Raw genomic sequence first — 12673 nt, 5'->3', positions numbered from 1 at the left:
CTTCTTCAGAAATTTCTGAAGAAGGGTCTAGGCCCGAAACGTCAGCCTTCCTGCTCCTCTGATGCTGCTTGGCCTGCTGTGTTCATCCAGCTCTACACCTTGTTATCTCTGAAACTTGGAGAAGTTCAGTTGTATTCTTGACATATTTTATAATATTTTAAAATACATGGAAATAAACTGAAAACAAAAAAAACTGCTGAAAATCAGAAAAAAAGTCAGAAATGAAATCAGAAATTGCTGTAAAACCCCAGCATATCTAGCAGAACAGAAGAAATGTTAACTCTGCTTTTTCCTCATGGATGCTGCCAGACCTGCTGAGTTTCTCCAGCAACTACTGTTTTTGTGTCGGAAATAGACCTGTTACCTACATAGAAACTAATGTAGGCTTTGCGTTGCTTCGATTTTTTTTTAACAGTTGGGGGTGCAAGGTTAAAGTGGGAAAACCAAATTTAAAACTACTGCTAGAACAGATTATCAAGTAACTGGGATGCCATGTTGCATTCGGTTATCCAACAGCGATATTTGTAACTTGGAGGCCATGAGCTCAAATACTGCAATAGCATTTTGAGAATTTGAATTCTATCCAAAAACGAAATCTGGAACTAAAAAGCTGGTGTCAATCTACATGAGAAAATTCCTGAATTCAGGGACTGAGTAGTGGGAGACAGGATGATGTGGTGAAAATGGTTAACCCTACCCTTCAATGAAGAAAGTCTACAGTCCTTACTTGGCCTTTATGTGACTCCAATCCCATATCAACATGGATAAACCTGGATTTTATATTTTGTATCCTCATGCTCAAACCCTCCACCTTCCCCTTTTATCTATAGTTTCCTCCAGCTCTACAACACCTTTCTCCCCAGCCCAACCTCATCCCACCTCCCAATCTCTGTATTGGTCTAATTCTGGCCTCCTGTGCATTCCCAACTTTCATTCATCCAGCCTTGGCAGCTTGCTCTGAGCATAAATTCCTTGCTGAACCTCTCCACTTCTGCTTTTTATGTCTATCGTCAAAACCTACTTTTTTTGGCCGAGCTTTTGGTCCCCTTAACAACGTACTGTCCAATAATGATCCTGCAAAGTGCCTTGTCAAGTTTATAACCACGTTAACGGTCTTCAGAATTAATTCCTGGGATGTGGGCTTCTCTAGTGAGGCCAGAACATATTCCCTATCCTGACTTGTCTTTGAAAGGGGTGGTGAGCTGCCTTCTTGAACTGCTGCAGTCCTTGGGGACACACTTAGTGCTGTTAGAAATGGAGTTTCGGGATGTTGGCTTGCAACTATGGGAAAGGTGATGTATTTCCAAGTCAGGATGATGTGTAGCTTAGATGCAGCATGCAAGTTGTGGTGTTCCCTTGCGTCTGTTGTCTTTCTCCTTCTTGGTGTTAGTAGTCATGGTTTTCATAGAATCAGGAAGCAGATCCTCCAAAGAGCATCCCACCCAGACCCAAACCCTATCGCTGAAACCCTGCATTTCCCACAGATAATCCACCTTACCTACACATCCCTGAACACTATGGGCAATTTAGCCTGGCCAATTCACCTACCCTGTCCATCTTTGAACTGTCTGGGAAATCAGAGTGCTCGGAGGAAACCCACGCAGATACAGGGAGAATATGCAAACTCCACACAGACAGTCACCTGAGGGTGGAATCGCGCCCCCAGGTCCCTGGCGCTGTGAAGTAGCAGTGCTAACCACTGAGCCACCGTGTTGCCTGGTTTGGAAGGTGCTATTGATGGAGGCTTGGTGAGATACCGTGTAACATCTTGTAGATGGTACAATCAGCTGTTACTGTGTTTTGATGTTGGAGGGACTGAATGTTGGTGTGCATATACACACTGCTGTCACCTGGAACAGTGGTGTACATTGTGAACGAGTGAATGTCGAAGATTTTAGATGGAGCGCAATGTAATTGCAAATTGTTGTTGTGATTGACTTGTAACTGTGAAATGGCAAGCCCCTCAGCAGTTAAAAATTGGAGACCTATCATCAAGCTCCTCAGGAATACCTAGTATGGGCATCCTGCCAGCATGCCTCATATCTCGAGGTCGTGCTTCTCCTGAATGAATGGATGAGTTAATGACCGGAATGGTTTTCCTCCTCGATATTTTGCTGGTGATCTTGCGAACTGGAATATTTATTTAGCTTGAAACAACACATCAGACTAGGGAAACAGCAAATCGGTCCTCGTCTACTTACTCATAATATAAATGTCAGAGCCAGTCGTTCAAGGGCATCAGTCAAAAATCGATCGCACATCCTTTCCAATATAAAAGGAGACATGGCTCTAATACTTTGTATAAAAACAAAACCACCCTCAACTGTCAGAAAATATTCACCACTCTTTGACATGAACATTTAAAAAATTTTATATAGCTATGAACTACTAGACAGCTTTTCATCACTGTGAGATGGTGACTTTTCTTTAAAGAAGATCTGTCCTAATGGTGTGTGCAAAAAAAGCATAGTGTTGGGTACAGTACAAATATAACAATGTGTAAATTTTTTTGCTGCTTGTCAAGATGGGAAGACTCTGGTGATTCTGCTGGAATGTGGGAAAAGGAGGAGGGCATTCAGTTCCTGCAGCATATGACATACCAACTATTGGAATACAAGAGAAGGCGTCTATTCGGCTTTTTGAGTCTGTTCTGTCATTCAATAGGATATTGGTTGATTTGTTTGTGTTTTAATTCCATATTTGCGTGGGGAGGTGCTGATGGTGCAGTGGTAATCCTGCTGAGCTAGTAGTCTACAAATTCTAGAGCAGCGATATGAGTTCAAATCTCGCCATGGCAAATGGTGAAATCTGAATTTAATCAAAAAAAGCTTAGAATTAGAATGAGGTTTATTGTCATGTGTACGCAAGTACAGTGAAAAGTTTACAATGTCACCCCTCACCGTACCATTATAGGCACAAGTCTGAGATATAAAGTGGAGAAATAAAGAAAAAAACAAATTACATCACCTTATAGTGACTCATGTTATAAGTCAGAAAATAAGAAATAAAATTAAAAGAATCAACAATACAGTCAGATAAACAGATTACAGATAAACATTTCATTGCAGTAGATTGGCACAGGCGGTTTCCACACATGATCTGACTGGGCTTGCAAGCTGCTGACTGCTCATACCAGTCCAACAACTGTCCCCACTCCGCTCCGTGCCTCCAGCCTGCACCACTCTGCTCACAGCGTTGAAAACTAGGATAAAGAGCTAGTTTAGTTGTAACTAGTATGAATTATCATAAAAATCCAATATCCTTCAGGGTGAGAAATCTGCTGTCTTCACCTAGTTTAGTCTACAAGGAACTCCAGACTCACAGCAATGTGGTTGACTCTAACCTGCCCTCTGGGCAATTAGGGATGGGCAATAAATGCTGGCCTGGCCAGAGAAACCCTCATTCTGTTAATGAATAAAAAGAATGTAGGCCGGACGAGGTAAGGATGGCAGATTTCCTTCCTTCCCCAAAAAGAGATTTAATTGCTGTGTGTCTGGATACGCATATAGGCCAGACCAGATGAAGACAACAGATTTGCCACCCTGAAGAACATTAGATTTATATAACAATTAACAATAGTTACAATTATTTCAGTTTTTTTAACTGAATTCAAATTTCACCATTTGCCAAGGTGGGATTCAAACTCATACCTCTGTTCTGGGATGAGTGGATGACTAGCGCAATAGTTTTACTACTGCACCAGAAGCACATCCCCACGCAAACATGGAATTAAAAGACAAACACACCAACCAATGTCTTACTGAATGACAGAACAGGTTCAAGGGGCCGAATGGACTTCTTCTTGGCTCTAATTTGAAGAGTTCTAGCAGACATTATTTTCATCTTTGCTCTCTCTGATGTATCCTCAGCAAATCTTTTCCAGTCAGTCACTAATTCAGAGATTCCCTAGCATGCTAATTCTATCAGCTTACACTCATTTGTTAAACCAACAATATTTGCGTTGCATCAGGAGAGCAGGAAAGTTGGCGTTTTGGGTCGGGAACTTTCTTCAGAAATGGGGGAGGAGGAAAGGAGCTCAGAAATAAACAGAGAGAGGAGGGGTGGGGCTGGGGAAGGTGGGTGGGATGGTGATAGGTGAGGGCAGGTAGGGAGTGGTGGGCATTGGTGGGAGGGGCGGATAGGTGGGAGAGAAGATGGACAGGTTGTGTCAGGTCAGGGAGGTGGGGATAAGAGGAAGGGTTGGACATGGGATGAGGCCGGGGCTGGGGAGATTTTAAAGCTGGTGAAATCTATGTTTAGATTAGATCAGGCAGCATTAGCTGTGTGCCTCCAGCTCCACACTGTGTTATCTCTGAGTCCAGCATCTGCAGGTCTTACTATCTCTGAATGTCTGTGTTGGCCCAGCTATATTGACTGGATGAATAAAGGCTGTGTGCCCAGAGATCGTCAGAACTGGCCACTGCCTGTCTAGACACCAAGACATCTGCAGACCAGATGGTAAGATGGTAAACATTAGCAGTGACAACAGGGAGACAGGCATGGACAGCACCCTCCCTGAACCAATGTTACAAGTGGAATCTGTCATAACTTTTAAAAGGGATAAACATTTGACAATTAAATCTCTCCATGGGAAATGGGATGTGGCAGATGAATGTGACTGATCACAACTCTTGCAAAGGGCTGAGGATAAGGCTTGACCAAGAGCACGAGAATAAAACCAAGACTCCCATAGCTAATGCACTATTGTTTATAAACAAGATGCCTATGAATTGTTCAGAGGAACAATAAAGTAAATCGATCACATTAGTTTCACCATCAAGGAGGCTGAAATGTTCATGAGTTTAAAGAAAAAAATCTTTGGAGTTAAAATAGAAAGGCACAATGAAGGAACAGGGCTGTGCAGGGCAGAGGAGAAGGGGTGAAGATCAGGGGGAGGGAATATCCCAACCTGAGATGCCGCAGCTGATGAATGTAGAGAATATTGCCCTCGATGCTATTCCAGCCTTAGATTATTTTTACTCATTTGTAGGACATGGGCATCACTGGTTGGCCAGTATTTGTTGTGGTTGAGAAGATAGTGGTGAGCTGCCTCTCGAACCACTGTAGTCTACCTGCTGTATGTTGACCCACAACGTCCTTGGGGAAGGAATTTCAGGATTTTCTCCCAGTGACAGTGAAGGTACAGTGAAATATAAGGGGGATACGCTGCCTCATTGCGCCAGGGACCCAGACGCCCCAAGTGACTGTCTGTGTGGAGTTTGCACATTCTCCCCGTGTCTGCGTGAGTTTCCTCCGGGTGAACATAAGAACATAAGAACTAGGAGCAGGAATAGGCCATCTGGCCCCTCGAGCCAGCCCCGCCATTTAATAAGATCATGGCTGATCTTTTTGAGACTCAGCTCCACTTACCCGCCCACTCACCATAACCCTTAATTCCTTTACTGATCAAAAATTTATCTAGCCTTGCCTTAAACACATTCAGTGAGGTAGCTTCAACTGCTTCACTGGGCAGGGAATTCCACAGATTCACCTTTGGGTGAAGAAGTTCCTCCTGACCTCAGTCCTACATGTGCTTCCCTTTATTTTGAGGCGATGCCCTCTAGTCTTAGTTTCACCTGCTAGCGGAAACAACCTCCCTGCCTCCACCTTATCTATTCCCTTCATAATCTTATATGTTTCTATAAGATCTCCCCTCATTCTTCTGAATTCCAATGAGTATAATCTCAGTCTACTCAGTCTCTCCTCATAATCCAACCCTCTCAACTCTGGAATCAACCGAGTGAATCTCCTCTGCACCTCCTCCAGTGCTAGTATATCTCTTCTCAAGTAAGGAGACCAAAATTGCACACAGTACTCCAGGTGTGGCCTCACCAGGACCCTATACAACTGCAGCATAGCCTCCCTGTTTTTAAACTCCATCCCTCTAGCATTGGCAGACAAAATTCCCTTTGCCTTTTTAATCACCTGCTGCACCTGCAATCCTACTTTTAGCGATTCATGCACAAGGACACCCAAGTCTCTCTGCACAGCAGCATGCTGCAATTTTTCACCATTTAAAACATAGTCCATTTTGCTGTTATTCCTACCAAAATGGATGACCTCACACTTATCAACATTGTACTCCATCTGCCAGACCTTTGCCCACTCACTTAGCCTATCTATATCCCTCTGCAGACTTTCAGTGTCTTCTACACACTTTGATCTACCACTCATCTTAGTGTCATCTGCAAATTTTGACACACCACACTTAGTCCCCAACTCCAAATCATCTATGTACTCAACTATGTGCTCTGGTTTCCTTCCACAGCCCAAAGATGTGCAGGCTAGGTGGATTGGCCGTGCTAAATTACCTCACTTTGTGCAGGCTAGTTCGGTTAATTATGGTAAATGTGGGGTTACGGGGCTAGGGTGGGATGCTCTTCAGATATTTGGTGCAGGCTTGATGGGCTGAATGGCCCCTATCTGCACTGTAAGAATTCTATGATTCTATATTTCTAAGTCATGATGGTGATTGGTTCGGAGGGGAACTTAGAAGTCATGGCGTTCCCATGGATCTACTGCCCTTGTCATTCTAGATGGATGTGGCCATGGGTTTGAAAGATGTTGTTGGTGGATCTGAGGTGAATTTCAGCAGCGCATAACGTAGAAAGTACACACTGCTGCTACTGAGCGTCAGTGGTGAAGGGATTGGATGTTTGTAGATGTGGTGCCAATTAAGCTGGCTGCTTTGTCCTGGATGGTGTCAAGCTTCTTGAGTGCTGTTACGGCTGCGCTCATCCAGGCAAGTGGGAAGTATTCCATCACATTCCTGATTTGTCGATGCAAATGGTAATAGTGAAGCAAAAATGACGTTTGCTCATCTTTTTTTGTTCATGGCATGCAGGCACCTTCGGCTATCCCAGCATTTATTGTTCAGTCCCCATTGTCGAGATGGTAAATAAAAAAAATTTCAAAACATTTTTTATTCATTTACGGAATTTTTGGACATCACTGGTAATGTGTTGACTGTCCTTAATTGCTCTTGAACTGAGTATCTTGCTGAACCATTTCTGAGGGCAGTTAGACATCAGTCACATCTCTATAGACATGGAGGCACATATATGCCAGACCAGATAAAGTAGGCAGATTTTCTTTCCTAAAGAACATTACTAAACAGATAGAATTTTATGACAATGCACATGGTTTACATGAGCTTATTTTTAAGTATTGGATTCAAATCTGACTGTCTGCACGAATAATATTGAACCAAGTTGAAAAGGAGAGCAAGAGTAAGGTTGATTAGGACACCAGAGCATTTAGCTGGATTTGTGCATTACTAAACTCAGAAATATTACAATGATACTACCATTTCCCCAGAATCTGTACAAAGGCAGTGCGACCTTCAATGATGTTTTATAGCTGCTCAGATTCTCAACGTTGGCACTTCTGTTCACGACTGAAAGAATGGCTCCCTGGGGAAAAAAAACTACTGCCTTTCAAAATAAGACATTATACCGTGACATCATGAGACTGTTTCAAGTTGAAAATAAAAGACCCCATTGCACATCTTAAAAATGTAAGTGGTCATTCTCCCTTGGCCACCAACAGCTCTGTTATTTGAACAAGCTCAAATTTGCTGATTGTGGATTCTTGCTGTGTAGCAATTGGCTTCCGTCTTTACCTGCAACAGGAGCCAAACTTCCTTGGAAGCGAATTACTTCAGGGTGACCAAAGGGGAAAAAAGAAGCAATACTATCTAAATGCAAATTCAAGCTTCTTCAAGACATCAGTTTCTGGTGCAAGAAACATTTTGTGTTCCACATGAATAGACCCTGATATCTTGGCAGCAGTTATTGGTTCACAACCAACAGAGGTGTGCCAGACTGGTTCCCAACAATACATTACCTCAGAAAATATTTATGTGACTCAAAAAAAATAGACTGTAATTAGCACATTCCAGACCCAGACATACTTATTATTTACTTGTCTCTCTGAGATAATGCTTAAGTAACAAGAAAATAAATAACAATTCCTCTGACATTAATAAATCACGATCAGCAATTTAGTTTAAACAAAATTCCAAGCCACTGATGTGATTCTTCAGCAATTCATTCCTCAACAAGGGACGAGAGTTGGAAAACAATTTGTGTTTGCACTAGTACATCACCTCACATCTTGAACTAAAACCAACTCAATGCCCTTCATGTTGGAGTAACTTGACAAGTCAGCGCCTCATCATGTGCACAATTGTGGCTGCCATTTTGTGCACAGCAGGATCCCAGAAAACAAAGAACAGATGACTTGTTTTTACCAGAACAGGTAAGGATGGCAGATTTCCACTTTCAAGGGCATTGGTGAGTTTAATAACAATCAGCATCATTACATGCTTAATTCCAGATTTTTGTTCAATTGAATTCAAATTCCACCATCTGCAATAGTGGGCTTATGAACCCAGGGCCCCACAACATTCCATGGGTCTGTGGATTAATAGTCTAAAGATAATACAACCGAGCCATCACCTCTCGCTGTGGCAGAATCATTTGCGAAATCCAGTGAGACCTACCCCGATTTTGAAAGCAAATCATTGCATCATTATTGCATTTAGCAAGACAAATTGCTTGTTAGTCAATGGCAATTGCCAATTCAGGGAGATTACAGCTTGCTTAGTGCCTTATTAATGGCATAACCTGGCTCATTAACATCCAGCTTCCTATCTTATCAAAGGCGCTGAACAAACTCGACACCAAGATTTCTCAATGTGGAAGTGAATACTGGTCCCTGAAGACTTCAGTTTGCCACTTCCCCCAAAGAACCTCTGTGCTGGGCATGGGGCATAAACATGTCTGGGCATCTCAATGGGCACTAGCCACATGTATCTCACATCCATATTGTTAACATCAACATCCAACCGGGGAAGCGGACCACTTCTAATCCACTTACAGGAGTTTACGGCATAGAAACAGACCCTTTGGTCCAACTCAGCCGTGCCAACCAGATATCCTAAATTAATCAGAGATAGTAAGAACTGTAGATGCTGGAGTCAGAGACAGCACAGTGTGGAGCTGGAGGAACACAGCAGGCCAGGCAACATCAGAGGAGCAGGAAAGTTGATGTTTCAAGTCGGGATCCTTCTTCAGAAAATTAATCGAGTCCCATTTGCCAGTATGTGGCCCACATCCTCTAAACCATTCCTAGACATATACCTACCCAAATGCCTTTTAAATGTTGTAACTGTACCAGTCTCCACCACTTCCTCTGGCAGCTCGTTCCATACATGCACCACCCTCTGTGTGAAAAAGTTACCCTTTAGTGAAAAAGTTACCTTTTACATCACTTTTAAATCTTTCCCCTCTTACCTTAAACCTATACCCTCCAGTTTTGGACTCCCCCACCCTAGGGAAAAGACCTTGGCTATCCACCCTATCCATGCCCCTCATGATTTTATAAACCTCTGTAAGGTCACCCCCTCAGCCTCCGACACTCCAGGAAAATAGCCCCAGTCTACTCAGCCTCTCCCTATAGCTCAAGCCCTTCAACCCCGGCAATATCTTTGTAAATCTTTTCTGCAGTCTTTCAAGTTTAACGACATAATTCCTATAGCAGGGATATCAGAAATGAATGCAGTATTCCAAAAGTGGCCAACCTCTGCACTTCAAGACTGCGCTACACTGACACCTACCTTTGCAATACTGCCAAAAGGTCGCTGTGCAGTCAGGGACATACACCCAGAGCAGGGTCCATCTCCCTCCTGTTCTCCTGCTGTCACAGTGTTCACTCACTCTCAGATTACCTGGATGCTCGCAGCATCCCTGCCTTGTCTTGCCTTGCATTTTTGAGCTTTGCCCCCTCATTCACAAATGCCAGGCTCATGGCTTTGTTGAGATACTTTTTGTGTACAGGATGACTCTTCTTCAGAACTGACCAAAAACTTTGTTTTACTCTCTCCACAGATGGTGCCAGACCTGCTGAGTTTCTCCAGCAATTTCTGTTTCTGTTTCAGATTCCAGCGTCTGAGCATTTTGTTTTTTACCAGAGCACTGCTATGTTGTGCCGTTTAACGTGGATACAAGGCCAAGAAGGTTGTCATAGTTGTCAGCAGTCCCCAGTTAAGTGAATAGTCTTTGCTCAGGGCATGTTTTTAAAAGAAAAAAAAACAAACTGAGCTACAGTGAAGTGGAATGCATTACCTGAAAGGAGGTTGAAAGCAGGTTCAATCATGACATTTGAAAGCCGATCTCTAAAATAGGCGAACCATTTCTATTCAACCTTGTCTCATTAAGAGTGTTTCAGTCCATCCATTGAAAGAGTGGAGGTGTGTAAGTGAGAGCCACCTGCCTAAGACAGTTGGGTCCCATGTGGTTCCCTATTGTTAGGTTATCTTGTATGAGGCAGTCAGGAAATACCTATGAATGCAAAATGCTCAAACTACTTAAAGGCCCTGACTGCTCCCAAAAGAATTTTTAAGAAGATCAGGCACATGTAGCAGAGATGTTTTCTTGTAAATCAGTGTGTAAATGATGCCACTGGATTGAGGTAAGATGTTGCAGTCAGAGGAATGCAAGGTGGAGTTTTTACAAAGAGGCTGAACTGCTTAAATAATGTTTCAAAGTCAAACCGTTTTGCTCAAACCTCCTCCTTTTTGACATGTCTGCATTCTTAGACAGGGTTGTGCACAACATTCTTCCCCAGTGCCTCCCCTCGTGTGTCAAGCTGTGCTGCACTGACTTATTGATTGATTTATTGTTGTCACGTACTGAGATACAGTGAAAAGTGTTGTCTTGCTTGCAATACAGCTGATCGTACCATACAAAGAGCATTAGGGTAGCAGAACAGAGTGCAGAATACAGTGTTACAGCCGCAGAGAAGGTTCAGAGAGAGAGAGAGAGAGATTAACATTAAAATTTGAGAGGTCTTTTCAAAAACCTGGTAACAGCAGATAGGAAGCTGCTCGTGAATTTATTCCTACATGTATTCAAACTTTTATATACTCTGTCCAAAGGAAGGCGATGGAAGAGAATATAACCAGGGTGGGAGGGGTCTTTGGCTATGATGGTTGCTTTCCTGAGGCAGCTGGAAGGATAGATGGAGTCAGTGGATGAGTGGCCGGTTTGTGTGATGAACTGGGCTGTGTTCATGACTTTCTGTAATTTCTTTCAGTCTTGGGAAGAGCAGTTGCCAGGTGACTACTGCTATCTGGTTCCATTCTTGTTGTGTTGGGGGTTGGGGACAAGATTTCCAAAATCAAAATCAAAGTTGAGACACATTGAAACTTAATAATATACTCTGAACCCGATCAACACCCTGAGGTAATATCAACATACAACTGAGGAACAGGAGAAGGCCATTCAGCCCATTGAGCTTGCCTGGCCATTCATAAAGATAATGGCTGCTCTGATTGTGTCCTAAGCCCACATTCCGACCTGCCCCCAATAGCTGATATAACATACAATAAAATAAATGATTTCTCATGGCAGCACTCCCATGTGTAACCCCACTTTCATTTTGAATCGTTGTATTGCCTAAACAAGTAAGTGAACTGGCCATAAATTGGTGCCTATTCTCCTTTGCAAATCTTATTCCCACCCCCAATTCCAACTCAAGTCATGAGAAAGTGTGACACTGCTCCTGGAGTATTGCACACTGTTTCCATCCTCATGCTTGAGGAAGGATGTAATTACATTGGAGTCAAATTATCATAGAAACCCTACAGTGTGGAAACAGGCCCTTCGGCCCAACCAGTCCACACCAACACTCAGAGCATCCCACCCAGACCCATCCCCCTGATCTACACATCCCTGAACACTATGGGCAATTTAGCATGGACAATCCACCTAGTCTGCACATCTTTTGGAGTGTGGGAGGAAATCTGAGCATCCAGAGGAAACCTGAGCACCCAGAGGAAACCCACGCAGACACGGGGAGAATGTGCAAACTCCACACAGGCGCTCACCTGAGGGTGGAATTGAACCCGGGTCCCTGGCACTGTGAGTCTGCAGTGCTGACCACTGAGCCACTGTGCCACCCCAATATGATTGACCATATTGACTCCAGACATGACGGCTTTGTCTCATGAGGAGTGATCGAGCAGTTCAGGCTTACACTGTAGAGTTTAGAAGAATGAGAGGAGATCTAATGTAGGTGTATAAGACACTAAAGGGGATTGACAACGTAGAGAGGATGTTTCCTCATTTGGGGCAATCTTGAATGAGATGTCGTAGTTTTACTCTATGGCAGAACAGATCTATAACAAAGATGAGGAGAAATTATTTCTCTCAATAGGTCGTGAATCTACGGAATCCACTCCCGCAGAGTGTAGTGAATGTTTGGACTTTGAGTAAATTTAAGGAGGAGACAGACGATTTTAATTAGTAACGGATTAAAGGGTTATAGGGAGCAGACAGGAAAGTGAAGTTGAGGCCAAAATGAGATCAGAGCCATGATTGTATTAAATGGAAGAGCAGATTCGTGGAGCTGAATTGTTTATTCCTACTCTTAGGTCTTGAGTTCAAAAACCACATTCTGGAGACGTAAACCACAAGGACAATCACCTCCTACCTCCACGTTATCGTATTCTGCCCAATATCGGCCGGAAACACAATGCTGTGCCACGTGACAAAGGAACAGCCAAACTGTGGGGCAAAGCAGCCAATCTAGAATGCATGCATAGAAAGACCTGTTCAATTGGAACTCGTTCCCAAGCTGCGGAATCAGTGCAAAAACTAAAAACCGGGTC

The sequence above is a fragment of the Rhincodon typus genome, chromosome 10, assembly GCF_021869965.1.
Source record: "Rhincodon typus isolate 14 chromosome 10, sRhiTyp1.1, whole genome shotgun sequence".
NCBI classification, from domain to species: Eukaryota; Metazoa; Chordata; class Chondrichthyes; order Orectolobiformes; family Rhincodontidae; genus Rhincodon; species Rhincodon typus.
This window is presented reverse-complemented; position numbering follows the sequence as displayed.